This window comes from Plecotus auritus (genome assembly GCF_963455305.1).
Source record: "Plecotus auritus genome assembly, chromosome: 7".
NCBI classification, from domain to species: Eukaryota; Metazoa; Chordata; class Mammalia; order Chiroptera; family Vespertilionidae; genus Plecotus; species Plecotus auritus.
Genome location: NC_137774.1, coordinates 114,798,702 through 114,816,062, shown reverse-complemented (window position 1 = coordinate 114,816,062; position 17,361 = coordinate 114,798,702).

The window sequence follows — 17,361 nt, the reverse complement described above, 5'->3', positions numbered from 1 at the left end:
ATCCTGGGTCCAAGTTATATGTATTGGTATTATATATTCAACAAATCAAAGCATTTTCACTTGCTGTAGATAAGAGCAGAGCTGTTTTCTCCATTATGTATGTAGTTAAATGCTAATTTACTTGATTGTCCCATTATATATGAAACCATGCTGCATATGTTACTTATGTCAGTATTATAGTGAGAGAGAATCAATAGGAGCTAGGGGTTGAAAATAATTTAAAGATCAGGTTTGAACCCCCAAATTCCATAATGCTATACAACGACCTCTGGACTTCCCAGGATCAAGGAAACTGCAATTCCTAAAGTCCTGTCGTTGGTGCTTCATCGAAGACAAAGAACAAACACAGATCCATAGAGAGAGCGGACCTTTAGTTTCCAAGATGTCACTGGACTCCAGTTTGCACATCCAATGATCTATAACCCACTCTTGTATCCCAAGTTAGTTCACCTTAGCCACTCGAAAATTGCGAACAATAGTTGTGTGAATACTGAGAATGAGAACATTCTGTTATTTTGTTAAGTCTATATCTGTGGTGTCATCTCTAGTTTGCATCTTCCATGCTCTAAATATAAATTCTACTTTTCTGTATCATGTACTTTCCACTCACCGAAATTTATCGTTTATTCACCAAATGCTTACAATGGGCAGATATGGAACTGCACAGGAGTGTACTCAGGAAAAGATGACCCCGCCCTTTCTTGGAGCTCAGTATATCTCAGCACCTCAATCCTCACACTGCCCACCTGCCTTTCATACATTCTTAGGTATAAAGACTGATGATCTCACTCCATAATCACTCATTACCTGATTTAAAAAAGAGTTATTTCAAGCACATTGCATCTCATGCTTTTAATTTCACACACTCTTTGGTATAAAGACAGACGGTCTCACCCGATTATCAGTCAGGCATATGGTTAAAAAAACGTATTCCAACCACCTTACATCTCAACTTTATAGAAGGAGTTTGCATTCGATGAGGGTCTTTCTCCTTTCTTCCCCCGGTGACCTGTTTCCATATTGTCCAGGGTGTAGAAAGTGTTCTAAGGACCACACTGCACTTCCCCCGCCCCTACCACATCATCCCCTGAACCTGCCATTCCCCACAACACACACATGCATTGCTATTCCTCCCTATGACCTTTAGCTTTCTCCTTTTTTATCTGCATTTGCTAAGTATTCACTATGAGAATTGAACTGAAATCTCCACAAGGACCCAGTGACCTTTAGCTTTAACTGAGTCAAATGATCAAAGTTATATGATTAAAAATTAAAGAGCTTGGACCTCAGAACTTTCAGATATCTTATTAAATCAATAACCCAAATTATAAGTTTTTCAATAGTAGGAAGTAAAAGGAAATTAACTGATTATTGCAATAGTTAAAGCTAATATGCAATTCATATTTATCATCTTGTAGAGGAAAACATTTAGATTTAAATATGCATGTCATAGGTACACAGGGACAGCTCTAAGCTATACAGATAATGAGGAATCACTGAATTATACTAGGTGTTATCTACAGTTGATCAGTTTTTATTCTGCAACTACATTCCTATCCTTGGAAGGTCAGCACCCTGATCTTGTTCCTTGTTTATCCATAGAAATAGATAGGTTCACCACCTAATTTCTCTAGAAATATTCTGTAAATTCCTTTCTCATTTTATAAGATTTGCTACGGTTACAGTAAGTAGCTATGGTGCTATTTGTGAATCTGTTATCATAGAATGCTCAAGATATACAATTCTCAACATTAAGCCAAAGTTGCAATTCAATGAGAAGGTACTTACCCAACAATTGGCCAATGCTTTTTTTTTTTCTTTCTCACCAGTCTTGTTCAACTAAAAACTATAAGAACCATAAAAGCAGCCACTTAGTTAATAATACTGCATTATGTATTTGAAAGGAGCTAAGAGAGTAGATTTTAAAAGTTCTCATCACAAAAAGAAATTTTCACTATGTGAGGTGATAGATGTGCTAACTAACCTGATTGTGGTAAACATTTTACAATATATACATATATAAAATCATTATGATCCATACTTTAAACTTACACAATGTTGTATGTGAATTATACTTCAAAAAAGCTGGAAAAATCCCAAGTATTTTTGTTTATTTTTCCACCATTATATACACAAGGCTGAGTACAAAGCATGGAAAATAGAAAGTACTCAGTATTTTTAGAAAAAAATAGCAATTAATGAATGAATACCAGTGTCTTTGATCCTATCATGGGGATAACTTTTATTGCCAAGAGATTAATAGATTTTAAATAAATTTATAAATTGATATTGCTAAAAACTAAAATGTAGAAAGTGGTTTATAGATTTACATTTACTTAAAAATCAAACAAACATTTATTTCATTCGGTTTTTAGGCAAGGTTATATAATTTATTGATATAATAAAGTGTCAGTAAACTAATGAAAATCCTTAAGAACTTTCCAAAGCATCCCCCTTAACTCTATACTGTCTTCCCTTAGCATGTAACATGTTTACTTTCACCAACCAATCCAGTAACATTTTTTTTTTTTTTTACTCAGCTCCAGATAATTCTTTGGTGGAGAAAGACATTTTTTTCTTCTTGTTAAATTGTAGGAAATCGTTTCCATGTGATATCTCTTACTAGAGGTTTTGGCCAAAGAGGCTGTTATTCAACACTCTGACCTTTGACTCCTCTAAGAGATGTATCAGAAATATTAATAAGTCATAGAAATAAATATTCACAGGTACTCTCTATTAAGTCTTAAACCTGACTCTAGTCACTCCCAATTATGTCCTAAAGACTTCATGATTTAAAAATTTCAATTTCTTATTCTCATTTGTTTCTTACTTTCAAATATGTTAAAATCCTAATATTCTATTAAAAACAGAGGAGTGTACGGAAAAAAAACATCTGGGACTGTTTAATCTAATTTCTTAGGTTATTTTACTAATAGTCAATTAAGAAAACTGGTGCACTTTATGCTGTAATTCAGGGTGATCACTTGTAAGCTGTTTTATTTTCTCTATTTGATTTTTTCATAAAATAGCAGTGAGCCCAATTAATATTAGCTCCACAAACAATTAATTTTACATTAAAAATAAATGGCTTCAATTGATCACAATTCTAGTCAACCACTAGAATTCAGTGTGACTTGGGGATGAAGAAAATGAGGAATTAGATCTGAGTTGCACTTTAAAAACATTTCTTTGAATTAGTGAAGAGCTTGATCAAGTTTCACAGTGAACTATGATAAAATGCCTTCAAAGTGTTTAGAGGCTAAGATTAACATGTGAAATAATGTACATTGAAAAATAAATGACCAACAATCCCTTGAATTACACAAGATACATATCTATGAAGGAAAAGTAATTACCTATTATTGAGAGAGAATGCTTGGAAAATTTAAAATTGTGACATAATCCTGCAGGATATATAGAAGCTCAAATTTATTTTAAATAACTTACAGTAGACTTTTCTAAGTTCTAATGTAATAATAAATATTTGTACTTAAAAAAAAAACAACAACAATTCATTTTGAAATAAGTAGCATGCAGGTAATCCATAAAACATCTCAAAAAATGCTGAAACTGAAAAGCCGCATGTAAAATATTAACATAAAATGGTTCACAGAATTAAATGGAAAACTATAAAAGTTTTTAAAGAAAACAAAAAAATCTATGTGACCTTGGACTTGATGATAAGCTTTTGGCACAAAACCAAAAGCATAATACCAAAAGCAAAACATTTTATGAAGGAAAAATTTAGAACTTGGTCTTTATTAAAATTAAAAACTTCGGATCTGCAAGAGATACTATTCAGAGTTTGAAAGATAAGCCACATACAAGAAGGAAAACATATATCTGATAAAGTACTTTTATCTGATAGGTATAAAGAAATATTAAAGCTCAACAAGAAGAAAATAACCCAGTTAAAAAGTGGGCTAAAGGTCTGCACACACACCTCCTCAAAGAAGATAAACAGTTGGGAAATAAGCATATAAAATGATGCTCAGCCCTGGACTGTGTGGCTCAGATGGTTAGGCATCCTTCTTTATCCAAAAGGTTGCTGGTTGGTTCCTCGTCAGGGCACATGCCTGGGTCGCAGGCTAAATCCCCAGGAGAGGGCATGTAGGAGGCCACCGATTGATGGTCTGCTCTCACATCTCTGTTTCTCTTCCTTCTCCCTTCCTCTCTGAAAAAATCAATAAAATATTTTTAAAAATAAGAATCAATAGTATTTGTTATTGGAAAAATAACAAAACAGTGAGTTAACACTATACACCAATTAGAATCACTAAAATGTAAAAACTGACAATAACAATTTTTGGTGATGATTCAGAGCAACACGAATTTTACTTTTTTTCCCTTTATTGATTAAGGTATTACATATGTGTCCTTATTCCTCCTCCCTCCACCCCGCCCCTGCTCATGCCCTCACCCCGCTGGTGTCTGTGTCCATTGGTTAGGCTTATATGCATGCATACAAATCATTTATTTGATCTCTCCCCCTAACCTTCACCCTCCCCTACCTACCCTGTGAGGTCTGAGCATCTGATCGATGCTTCTCTGTCTCTGGATCTGTTCTTGTTCATCAGTTTATGTTGTTCATTATAATCCACAAATGAGTGAGATCATGTGATATTCATCTTTCTCTGACTTATTTCACTTAGCATAATGCTCTCCAGCTCCATCCATGCTTTTGCAAAGGAACTTTAATTTATGGTTGATGGGAATGTAAAATAAAACAGCAACTTTGAAAGGAAGTTAGATAGTTTCTTATAAAACTAATCCTAGGTATTGATTTGAACACTTTTGTTTAAACATAAACCTGCATACAAATGTTTATAGCAACTTTATTTATAATCAACCATGAACTGGAAGTAATCAAGATGTACTTCACCAGGTGAATAGATAAACAACACTTACAACTGTAGCATAGAATACTATTCAACATTAACAAGAAATTAGCTATTAAACGATGGAAAGACTTCGAAGAATCTTAAATATATATTGGTAAGTTAAAAAGAAAAAAACCACAATCTAAAGAGACTACATACTGTATAAGACGCTTTGTATGACTTTCTTGAGAAGGTAGACTATACAGATGATAAGTGGATCAGTGGTTGCCAGGCATTCAGGGTAGGTGTTTGTATAGGTCAAATTCAGGATTTTATAGGCTGATGAAACTACTCTAAATAATAATGTAAAGTTGAATGTATGAAACAATGAATTTGCCAAAACTTGTTTGTTTACTTAACAACAGAGTGAATATTACTATATGCAAATTAAAAGAAATCACTTAGGAAGTCAGAAGGTCCAGCATGCACTGAAGACTGTGACCTAACAGTATTATAAATGTAGTGAAAACAGCCTTACTGAAGGACTTTGAGTAAGGTTACTAACCTAAGTAATGTGGGAAATGAGTGGAGTCTATAAGACTACAGGTAAAAAGTAACTGTATATAAATATTGGGCTCTAGTTGATAAAGTTATTTCCTATGGATGTTTTATTTAAAGTCTGAAGCTACTATATGGATACACTATATTTATATAATTAAGTAAATAGATAGAAGTAGTGAGAGCAGGCTTTCCCTCCATTGGAATGGGAGTTTGCAAAAACAACAAGGGGAGAAAGCAATGGTAATCCATGTGGCAATGGAATAAAGTAGGAGAAATAGGTATGGTCTTATAATATCTATTTATATGTAAATAGATAAATAATATATAATAAATATATAAAATCAATATAAATATATATATATGAAATACTCATATTTAGCATGATCGCAGAACATGAGAAAATAATTATTTTTCTCGTTAAGATTATAATAGAGTCAGTAAAGTATTTTGAAGAATGAGATAATATATTTTAAATAACTTAGAACAATGTCTGACACAGGGTAAGCACTAAGAGTATAAATATCTATTATTAGAAAGGTAAATTTGGCAATAGGGTTTGATAAGTGTATCATTATAGTTGTTTAGGAGAGAGGTGATAATAATGATCTTTGTCTTTTAATGCAAATTAAATTCATTTATCAAAATGTATTCCAGTCCACATTCCTATCATTAGGAAAGTGCATAGAGAAGTCATCTGAGTTTAAGCCAAGTATGTGATATATCCAGGATGAGACAAATTAATGTCTTATTTCCTTTTCTATGTGCAAATTATACAACTCCTATTTTCAGTAGCATATCATAGACTCAGGAAATGAAGGGTTGATGAGTTTGCCTGGTTGTGTTTTTTTTTTAGATTTTGCCAAATTTATTTTTATTAATAACAAGAAGGAGAATAAACATTGAGTGTCTAACATATAAAGGAAAATTTCCTGGTAGCCAAGGTTGCAAAACTCGACAGCATTCTTCTTATCATTGAGAAATTCATCATGTGTTTGGGAATATAAGCATAAGTATAAAGATTATAAAGATTACAAAGATACTCAGAAGTGCTCTGGGATTCAATCTTTTATTTTACTGATTAAAATAATGGCTCTGAGAACCAAAATTTCTCCCTCAATCCTGGTGTTGGACTTGAGCCAAACAAGTTCTTCTGATTTCCAGTTTTCACTGTGTTGTGTTTTTTTTTTTGTTTTTTTGTTTTTGTTTTTGTTTTTCTATTTTACCTCTGGTAGATTGTCATATAGAATTTATTTCAGTTTTTAAATAACTACATGCTATATTTTGCTAAAAGAAATAATTTCTCTGAAAGTGGATTTTTTTACACTTCCCCATGTAATTGAAATAAATTGCCTGGTAGGTAAACATAAAAGAGAAACAGGATGCATCGGGACCAGTCTCTGCTTCTCTTTCTCTCTCATGAAGTGGATATCCACAGGAAGCATCCACTCTCTGCTCCCTGTCCATGGTCCTTAGAGGCAGCTGCCTCAGGGAAGCCAAGGAAGTGTGACTGTTCAGGGCTTTTGGTAACTGTTGGGTTAGTGCAGGTCAGAGGGTTTTTAGAATTTTGTGCAATTGGCCACAAAGAGACAATGTGTAGCATTTGGAGAACAAATAGCTTACTCATTAAAATAAATGAACTAGATAATAAAAGGTAGAGTATGTTAAGATGGGAATATATCTACCTGTTGCAAATTGGGATTTTTTTTCTAACATATCCAATAACCTGGAGAGTGTGAGTTATCTGTGGGACAATAGCCTTTGGTCTAAATTCCATGATTGTAACCTCAGTTGGGAGATCTAGTCTATTTTTCCTTTCCAGACTTATCAGCTGAATTCATGCTCAGATGGGGCCCCTCTGGGTGGCCTGCAGGAATGGGGCCAAAACCCAAAGTCCAACGCTGCCTGCAGCTCCTACCTGCCGCTCGTGCTTATCCGGGCCCCACTGTGCCTGCCATGGGCTCGCGCCCAACCAGATCCTGATCAGGAGAGGCTGGTGCTGCCACAGCAGTGTTCACCAGCCATGAACCCTGCATCTGCCACCCTCCCAAGGGAAGTGGCCTGCGGGATCGTGCTGAAACCAGCTCTCTGACATCCCCTGAGGGGTCCCAGATTGCAAGAGGGTGCAGGCCAGGCTGAGGGACCCCACTGGTGCACGATCGGGTAGGGGAGGGGCTGTGGGAGGGTTCCAGGGCATGTCCCGCCCATCTTGTTCAGTCCCAATTGGCTGGACCCCAGCAGCAAGCTAACCTACTGGTCGGAGCATCTGCCTCTGGTGGTCAGTGCACGTCATAGCGAGTGGTTGAGCAGCCTTAGCATATCATTAGCATATTATGCTTTGATTGTTTGTTCGGTTGTTCTGCTGTTCGGTCTATTTGCATATTACCCTTTTATTATATAGGATGCCTTCCAGGTTTCTTTCTAAGGTAAATGGGTGGAACCATTCACCAACAAATTAAATAGAGGAGAAGGAGCAGGATTTGGGAAAAGGATATGAAATTAGATTTGTACCCAGTGACTGAGAGACACTCCTGGAACAAACAGACCAGTGGTCTGAAAGGCTGCTGGGTCTCAAAATATGATTTGTGGGAAGTATGGGTGAACAGTTCCAAGAAAGGAAACTTAGGAGGGCTCTGCATAAGATAGTCAGAAGCTAGCATAAGGACCTGGTAAGAACTTGCATTTAGGACAGGTTGTGAGGGGGTCATAAAATCAACAAAATAATTCACCAGCATTATAAAAATAATATAAAAATTATGAATATGCTTCATATATAATTTGAGTAAATATCTTTTTCCTGAAACTTTTCTTATAATTATATTTACATACATATGTGTCTACTGGGTTGCAAGGTAAAACATATTTCTAGAGTATGATCCATTTAGTTGAATATCAACAATTTATAAAATGAGCACCACAGATTATAAACTACATGTGAACTGGAACAGTGTCCTTCTTTCATCACCCCAAATCCTAGTACATACTAGACATCAGTGAAGACATACTGAATGAAAGAATAAATCAAACAGGCCAGGAAAGTAAGAGAAAACCCAGGACAGGGGTGACTCAGAAGCTAAAGATGGATAGAGAAGAGAGAAATCAACTAGGGTCAGATGTCAGTGGTTTGGTGATATTAAGAGCGTGGATGACCTTATCTCTGCATTTTTCTGTGGGTTGGCAGCAGCAGAAACCAGGCTGCAGAAGTATATTTGAGGTGAGGAAGGTGGAGATGAAACAAATGGTAATGGAGATTGAGAGACGTTTGTTTTGTTTTATATTGAAGACATGCAAGTTCAGCATATTTCCAGATTATATAGGAAAGGTTTGCTCTAGAACTGTGCTGTCCAATAATGAAACCACTAGCCACATGTTGCTATTTAAATTAGAACTGATTAATTTAAAAGTACAACTCCTTAATAATACCAGCTCCATTTCAAGTGCTCAATGGTCATGTGTAGCTAGTGGCTATCATATTGCACAGAGCTAATGTAGAATATTTTTGTCATTGCAGAAAGATTTACTGGAAGTGCTGCCCTAGAAATAAGTTTTAATTCATCATGTCTATGCTGGTTCCAATAAAACAAACCAGTGCCCATCCTCCTTCTACTTGAGACTTTATTCGGACACAGCAGAAAATCTTTCGGGGGATTATATTATAACTAGCAGCCCTGCGCACAAATCCATGCATCAGTAGCTCTCTGTGGGGCCTGGCCGCCCCGCGCCCGCTGCCCAGAGGCTCTCCACAGCTTGCCTTGTCGCTGCAGTGACGAAGCAAGCATTCCACCAGGCCGCTCATGCTGCCTGCTCTCAGCGGCCACCCCCCAGGACTGGGGGACTCTGGCGGGGCTGAGAGGACTGGGCGCCACCACCTTGTGGCTATGGGCGCCGCCATCTTTGTGATGGAGTGATGGTTAATTTGTATATTACCCTTTTATTCGATAGGATTTAAACATGATGAGGTCACATGGGTCTCAGTAAGTGAGGGTTCACCGCAGGAGAGTCCAGTGGAAACATCAGCGAGGCTACTGAACCTCAGGATGTGATCTAGGGGCCGTCAGGGCATTATAGAGTGCATGGTGTGTTTCAAATATTATACACTATTTGGCATAAAAACATATAAGTACACTCAAGGAGAACAAGACCACTGTAATTAGTGCTTAGTACATGACCTGTGACTGCATACAACAGTTCTACCCCTGTGCTAAGAGCTGAGAAAAGAGAGCAACTGGAGTAACTGAGGCAGCCGAGGGAGAATACATTTTAAAATGTTAATCTAAAGGAATGGACACAAAGTATGTTATTTAGAATAGCTTAAGGAAAAAAAAATAAAGCAATTTTTTGGAGTGTTTGTTGTAAGCTCATCAATTACTCTTAGAAAATCATTTAAACTTCAGTTGTATTGTGCATTAATTGCTAGTCACATGAACCATCTACAGGGGTAAAGCTTATACACCAAGAAAATTAAAAAATAACTAAATCATAACTGCAAAATGTCGATAACATATAAATTATTTGTATTTGGTATTACTAAAAATAAAGGTCATATAGAAGCCATTTTATAAGGAAATAAAGTAGTTATTTCCTCTATCATTCTTGTATTTTCTATTTTAAATGTTTTAGTTAATAATTGTTTAAAAGAAACTTTATAATTCATAGTGTTAGATAATAAAGGAAACTGTAATTATAGTCATTTTGCATCACAAAACCACAACCTGACACTTAAAGTACTGAAAATCAGGAAACCAGAACCATTACTGGGGAAGCAGATACAATACATTGCTTGTGTTTATTTAATAAAAGGATAAAGCTGTCACCATTGTACATGGGAAGGTTTTTAGCTTAATTGAGGGTTTCCTTTTCCCCTTTTCCAGAAAGTCAAAGATTTTCTTCTTCTGCAGCAATTGGAAATTATCTTTCTTTCACCGTTTTATTCATCACTTCATTTTGACTGCATAGAACTATTTTATATTCCCTTTCTTTACCTAACCCTTTCCCCTTTCCAAAGGAATAATAATTGGAACTAAGGTTATTTTTAAGGTCAGAGAGAACGAGAGAGAAAGATAGGCTGTCACTTCTGCAAGGGGTGCCCTTGAACTGTAAGAGGTCCACAGTTTAGGGGAAGGGACTCAGTACTCAGTAAATTAATGATCACAGAGAAGAGAACACACTTTAGCCATGTTGTAACTATGTTATTCTCATAACAAATGAATTTATGTTGATACACTGTAACATTTAGCTGTATATAAATTAATTTTTGTCTCAACGTATACATATTTTTATCCATTTTTCTGGGGCATCAAATTCTAATTGTTTTTCCATTAAACATACCTTTGGTTTCTTTGGTTTCTAATCTCTTACATGCCAAAGTCAAAATTTACCATCTGTGCAGTATTCATGAAAATATTTTTCTTATTGTTTTTACAGCGATTAACAAATTTTGAATATTAATTCAAAACCGTGTTTTTTAAAAAAATCGCTTTGCTTTCTTACAGATTTCCACTAATAGGTCATTCAAAATCTAAGTTAAAAGGAAATTTTAAAATACTTTTTTTGTTTTATTTTTGCTATTCAGCACACATAAATTCTTCCTGTGTGTCATCTTCGGATATGAGAAATCATCCTTTCCCCTTTTTTGCTTATTACTAACTACTTTCTGAAATTTCCAGAGATTCATCATTGCTCTAATTTTGTCATTGCCAACCTGCTGGGTTTTGCCTGTTAATATCTTTTAAAATTCTCCTTAGCAAGCTCAGCTTCCCAGTCCCTTCATCCTTCCCTTTTTGAAGTCAGACTTCCTTGATTGTCTGATAATCGCATAATTGAAGCTGGATATAGACTTACATCTCCAAGTTGATTTTGTCAGTAATGTATTTAGAAAAAATTTTTCTTCTTTAATTAAAATAATCCTGCTGCCTTCCAAATTGAACTTAAATAAGGACATATTTATTTCATTATTACTTTGGGTCTTTATTCCATATTGGTAGTTTGCTTTTTTATAATTTTTTTAAATTTCTCAGTTTCTGACAAGATGTGTGCCTCTTGGTTGCTTGTATTTTTAATACGTATACTTAGTTCCTTTTTGTTAGTTGGTATACATACATATATATATATATATATATATATATATATATATATATATATATATTGTAAGGTTCATTGGTTGAATGAGACTAGTGTTCAATAGGAATGTGAGCAACATGGAACCTTTGTTGATGCTGATGGCTTAAAGAGAGCACCTATTTGTTGGGTGCACCTATTTATTTAGTCTACTTCCTGCCTGATCAATAAATTTGATGAAATACATGACACAATGGGAAATTGTATATTATTTAGAATCAAAGTTGGGTAAAGCTTAACTTTAAGCTTTCTGTTTTCTTCACAAATGCATCACAAATTATGACTTACAGCTTCTTCCACTAAATACTGGGAATAAAAAAGAAAAAGAGAAAAAAATTAACAGTATCTATGGGAAAAATTTTTTTTCTATTCTCTGTGACAGGAAAACCTGTGGTATTTCTAATTTTTTTTTAACAGAAATCAAGAAATGTAATGACATTTATCCCACACTTCGGTGTGAAAGCTAAGAAGGTCATAGCCAAATTATCAGGCAAACTATACAATAGTCTGAATTCTCATTTATGTATTATTTAGCACTAGCTTTGCACAAAATATTACCCTATTTAAATCATTTATTTTATCTTCACTTTTATTTTTATTTTGTTTTGGTATTATAGCATGCATTAGTAAAAAGCCATTTCAAATATTATGTGGAATGAAGCATGGATGAAGTAAATTAATGGACTAAAATCTCATGGCATACACAGTGTAGATCACATTATCTAAATTATAAAAGTGCTAAACACAGTGCCTTACACAGATGAGAACACCATTAACACCATCCTTTCCTTTGCTCTTATATTCCCAATTGAGGCCAATTGAGGTCTTATTCTTTTTATTCATCCAATCATCTCAAGAACAATTATGCAACTTCAACATTATTAGGATTTCTGTTCTCTTTGCAACTTTGATAAATTTGGCTCAAAGACCCATTTACAAAACCTGGGTGAACTAATTGCCCTCCTCACATGTTCTTCCACTAACTTCTTGTAGACACTTAATTTCTTCCCCTATATAATCTTGGTATAAAACTCTGGCTTCCAAGTTGTGTGGTGGATGTATCAGTAGAGTGAGGCAGGGAGAGAGTAGGGGGTATCTGTGAGATAATAGAAAGAATCTAAGCTGGTTTGGATAAAGGCATGTGAAAATAGAAGATACTCTTTATTAATTTGAGACACCAAACTTCTACATCACTCCTGCCCCCCATTCAGAGGACTAGATGATTCTGTTTATTAGAATGGCTGGTGTTAAAGTTTGAAGCCATCAGCAAATAAGTTCTTGGTTTCTTTTTTTTATTATGAGTCCTTTCCCATTTGTTAAATACAGAAATTAAGCAACTAAGACTTTTTTTTAATTTCACTTTGTTTTTCCTGATAAAGTCATATTGAAGAATAGACTTAAGTCTGAGAACACCTGATTCTACTAGTTCTTTGTAGGTCCTTGGTTTAGGTCTTCAACTAGCTCACCTGAGGATTAATTTGAGTATTAATTTGACTATTAGCACAGGCACATTTACTCAAAATCAGTGCAGAGATCACAGTTGTCCAGTGTGGAGAGAGGGAAGTGAAGAGACGGAATCTCCCACACTCATTGTCATGCATTATATATTAAACACATGTAATTCAGAAATGAAATTTAACCTCCATTCAGGTACTCCACAATGGAAAGGAATTGGTAAATGAGCAACAGAATAAGAACATTTAGGCTAGATTCTCACTTTATTAAAACCAGAAGAATAGGGATATAGAGGGTTATGTGTGATGATTATAAAGCACATATTATAGAACCATCAGAGTACAGGAGGAAAATGCAGATGGGCAGATTAAGATACCCATACAGGCATAAGAAGCTGACCTTTGGAATGGATAACCCAAACTTGGGTTATCGTGTTCCACAACTGAATCAACATAGGCTGTAGAAAATTCATCCAGATAGTGAGCATCTTCATTTTTACCATCTGTCCATTGCTGCTCAGGAATAACCTACTAGTATTTCCTTAGTCAATGACACATAAGCCTAGTAGAGTATGAATCTGTTGTTTTAATCTACTTATAGCTGGAATTTAGGGAATCCACAAGCTACTGACATTTTTACTAAGGAAGAGTCTTGTATGAAAATGTCAGGGGCCTAAATCAATATTGTTCCCTATACTCTTAATTATGGCATATTCAAGATAATGAGCTTGTTTACTCACAGTAAGGATCTTCAGTGAGTAACTGGTGTTAATTAGAAGGAAGTATTTTCTAATTCTCCTTTTCCTTTGTACTTGTTGCTATCACACTAACCCAGACTTCCATTATTACAAAATGGTCTGGACTGGTTCCCCCACATCCAGTCCCTCAAATCCCCAGGAAGTCCTTTACCTACCATCAGTGATCTTTCTAAAACCACAACTGAATTCTCCTACATGAAAGTGAAAGTACAAGTCTTGGCAGGGACTGTGCCAGTCGTTTTTATTTTGGTGTGCCTGGTGTCAAACACCTGGCTTGGCACATTATTAACATCTAATAAATATTTGTTGAATGAGTGGCCATGTTATTATCTATTTTAAACAACCAAAACCTCTAAACTTTTCCAATGTGTGCAGATTCTTTGCAAGATGCCCAATAAACTTGTTGAGCTGATCCCAACTTATATTCCATGCATTTGTTCATTCTTTCATTCAAATGTGGGTTATGCTTTGTGTGAGTATGGATATGACAGTAAACAAAACAGACACATTACCTGCCCTTGAAGAGCTTATATTCTTGTGAAGACAGACAGGAAAACATTAATAAAAGTAAAACATGCTAGAAGGAGAGTCATGAAAATAAATAGGATCAGTTGAGGGAATATTGCTGGTTAGGTAAGGCCTCTTAAATAAGGAGGCATTGCAGAAAAGACAGGAAGGAAATGAAGATGTAAATCATGTAAATATCACAGGGGAGTGTTCTAGGCAACAACTTTGAGGTGTGTGTGTGTTTCACTGGAGAACATGCGGACGTTCTGTGACAGTGGACGTATTTCGGCTTTTACTCTGGGTGAAATGAATGAATGGAGAGTTTTGTTCAGAGGACAGGTGCAATTTGGCCTTTTTTTATGGGATCACTCTGGCTGCTACTGGGTTGAGAAATAATGTAAGTCAGAAAAGAGTGACAGGTTGGAAAATATATTTTAAAAATTTAGCTTAAGTAATTTCTCAAAATTTGACAAGAAAAAAGTATACATATAAAATTATACATATGTTTATTGTTTTACTGTTTATTATGGCCAAAATTAGAAAAACAAAATAAATATCCAACAGTGGAGATATACATGAACTCAAATACAAGTCAGTCAATAAAAGTAAGATAAAAAAAAATATGTCAATTTACAACATTATGTCTTAATGCAACTAAATAAAACAAAGGATATAAACATGACCCTAGAGGAAATAACAACATTGGAAAACCTATATATTGAATTGTTGAAATAGTTTTGCTCTGGCAAAATAAAATTAAAGGAGATTTTCATTACTTTAAACGTATTCCTTCATATAATTGGAGTTCAATTATATTTATTTAATTATAAATTAATTTTGTTCTCTATATATTGCTGCCTGATGTACATGATGCCTTTTGATATGTACTTGTGGTAATGCAATGATGTATTAGCTGTGTTCTCTGTTCTCAAGGAGTTTAGAGATGAGAATGATTCTCTTACTGTAAATGATTTAACAAGAGATAAATGTAATGGGCCAGCCTGGCCAGTTAGCTCAGCGGTTGAGCATTGACCCAGAAACCAAGAGTTCGCTGGTTTGATTCCTGGTTAGGGCACATGCCTGGGTTGCGGTCTCAATCCCCAGTGTGGGGCATTCAGGAGGCAGCTGATAGATGATGTTCCTCTGTCATCGATGTTTCTATCTCTCTATCCCTCTCCCTTCTTCTCTCTCTAAATATCAATTAAAAACATTTTAAAAAGTGAATATTAAAAAAAAATGTAATGAGTCAAAATCAGACTATATATGCCACTCTCAAATTACAATTTCCTCCCTGTAAATTCTGCCCCAAAATGTTGTTCTTAGAGATTGGAATACTCTTTCAATAGTTTCTCAGTATCAACTAATCAATAAATATTATTAGTATTTCATTTACAGCTTTTCAAAAATGACCTCCTTCATTTATATTCAGGTCAAATTTATTCTTGATCCCATCACCCATACCTTTAATGTTATTATTTCAATTCTATTATCTCCTCTAATCATGTTCAAATAGAGTTCAATAGTTGGTGATTTCCACTTCCTTTTGTTCAATATGTGCAGGTGTTTGTTAATGTCATGGGTACAAAGTCATCAAGGACACACTTTCATTCATTTTGCATCAATAAATATCTGTTGCCTGAATTTTCTAGTTACTGAAGGAGGAGAGTGCTCCGCCGTCCTTTGACTTAGGCGTCCAGGCTCTATCTACACCTCCAGATTTTGTTTCTTACACTTCTGACAAACATTATGAATATATTAAACTCAATTGCTTTGCCTTCTCTACTGCCACAATTATGCTGTATTTGAGGCTTTAGAAACTCTAATTGTTTTTGGTCCCCAGTCTCATTACCTTCTTAGCCTTCTCAACCTCTGAATATATGCACCATCTGTCACCTCCTAAGTACTTTCCAACAGGATCCAAAGCAGCATCCCAATATTCCCTTTCATCAGTCTCAGAAATTACATTTGTCAATTTGGAAAACTGCAATAATATTAAGTCATATGTAATCGTCATGAATTTAATGAGTAGATCAGGGAGCAAGGGCTACTAGGTTTGCCCATCTACCTGGTTTGTATTATTCTCTTGCAAAATTCAATTTAATCTGTGTGTTTCCTTCACATTTAAAATGAAATCTTCTTAATAACCTTTTTCCTTGCCATGCTTCTTAGCTTGATTCAGATGCATGTCTGATGTAAGCCAAGGCATCAGCTGCTCTCCAGAAATTAAATCATTACTCCTATTGTTTAATTTTCATTCCATGTTTTTACCCAAGTACATTTTTGCAAAGTTAATTTTACCTTATTAATGTGTTCAATATAGTTCTATGCAAATGATATGATCTTTTCACTTCTCCAGCAAATCCTCTCTTGATTCCTTCTTGAATACAACAGATGAGAGAAGTCGAACCTCCCACTTTTTGCCCTCTGGGCACAACTTTCTTCCTCAGTTGGCTATTGAACAGATTCACCTTGCTTCTCCTAGAAACCAGGGGTATCATTCATCCAGGCTTGGTGCTTTGTCAACTTCTAATAGTTCTAATGACCTAATTATCTGCTCAGGTGTAATTATGAAACCTCCATACTGAGCTTGTTTTCAGGGGTATGCACACTGCAATACTGCTTGATTCTGTGAACTTGCTTTGGGAATGTGCCCCTATGACTTTTCCCTTTAATTTGTATCTAACTTCCATTTAAACCTTATTTTCAAATTCTATTTAACTGATTGCTACAAAGCTCTAGGTTATCAAAAATTATTGCTGATAGCATTATTTCTCATAGTCATACAGCTACAGCCTACACAAAAGGTGACTTCTGATTAGAAATATGAAAATAAATTTCTCATTTCCTCCCAAAATATAATTGACTAGAATAAACTTTTGGATATTAAACAATGATTGATCTGGTCTGGGTCTTCCTGATTATAGGGGAATTTTCAGCATGTGTGCCATTATTTGGATAATTATACCCTCTTACAGTATAGTATAATATTTAGTAAAATTAAATACTATAAGAGGTGTTTTCTAACTCTTATTTAAACACATTTTGACTACCCATTAACCCAGAACATTTTGACACATATAGCATCTATTCAACAAATATATTTTGGATAAATGTATGATCACAAGGAGGGGAGGAGTAAATATTTTT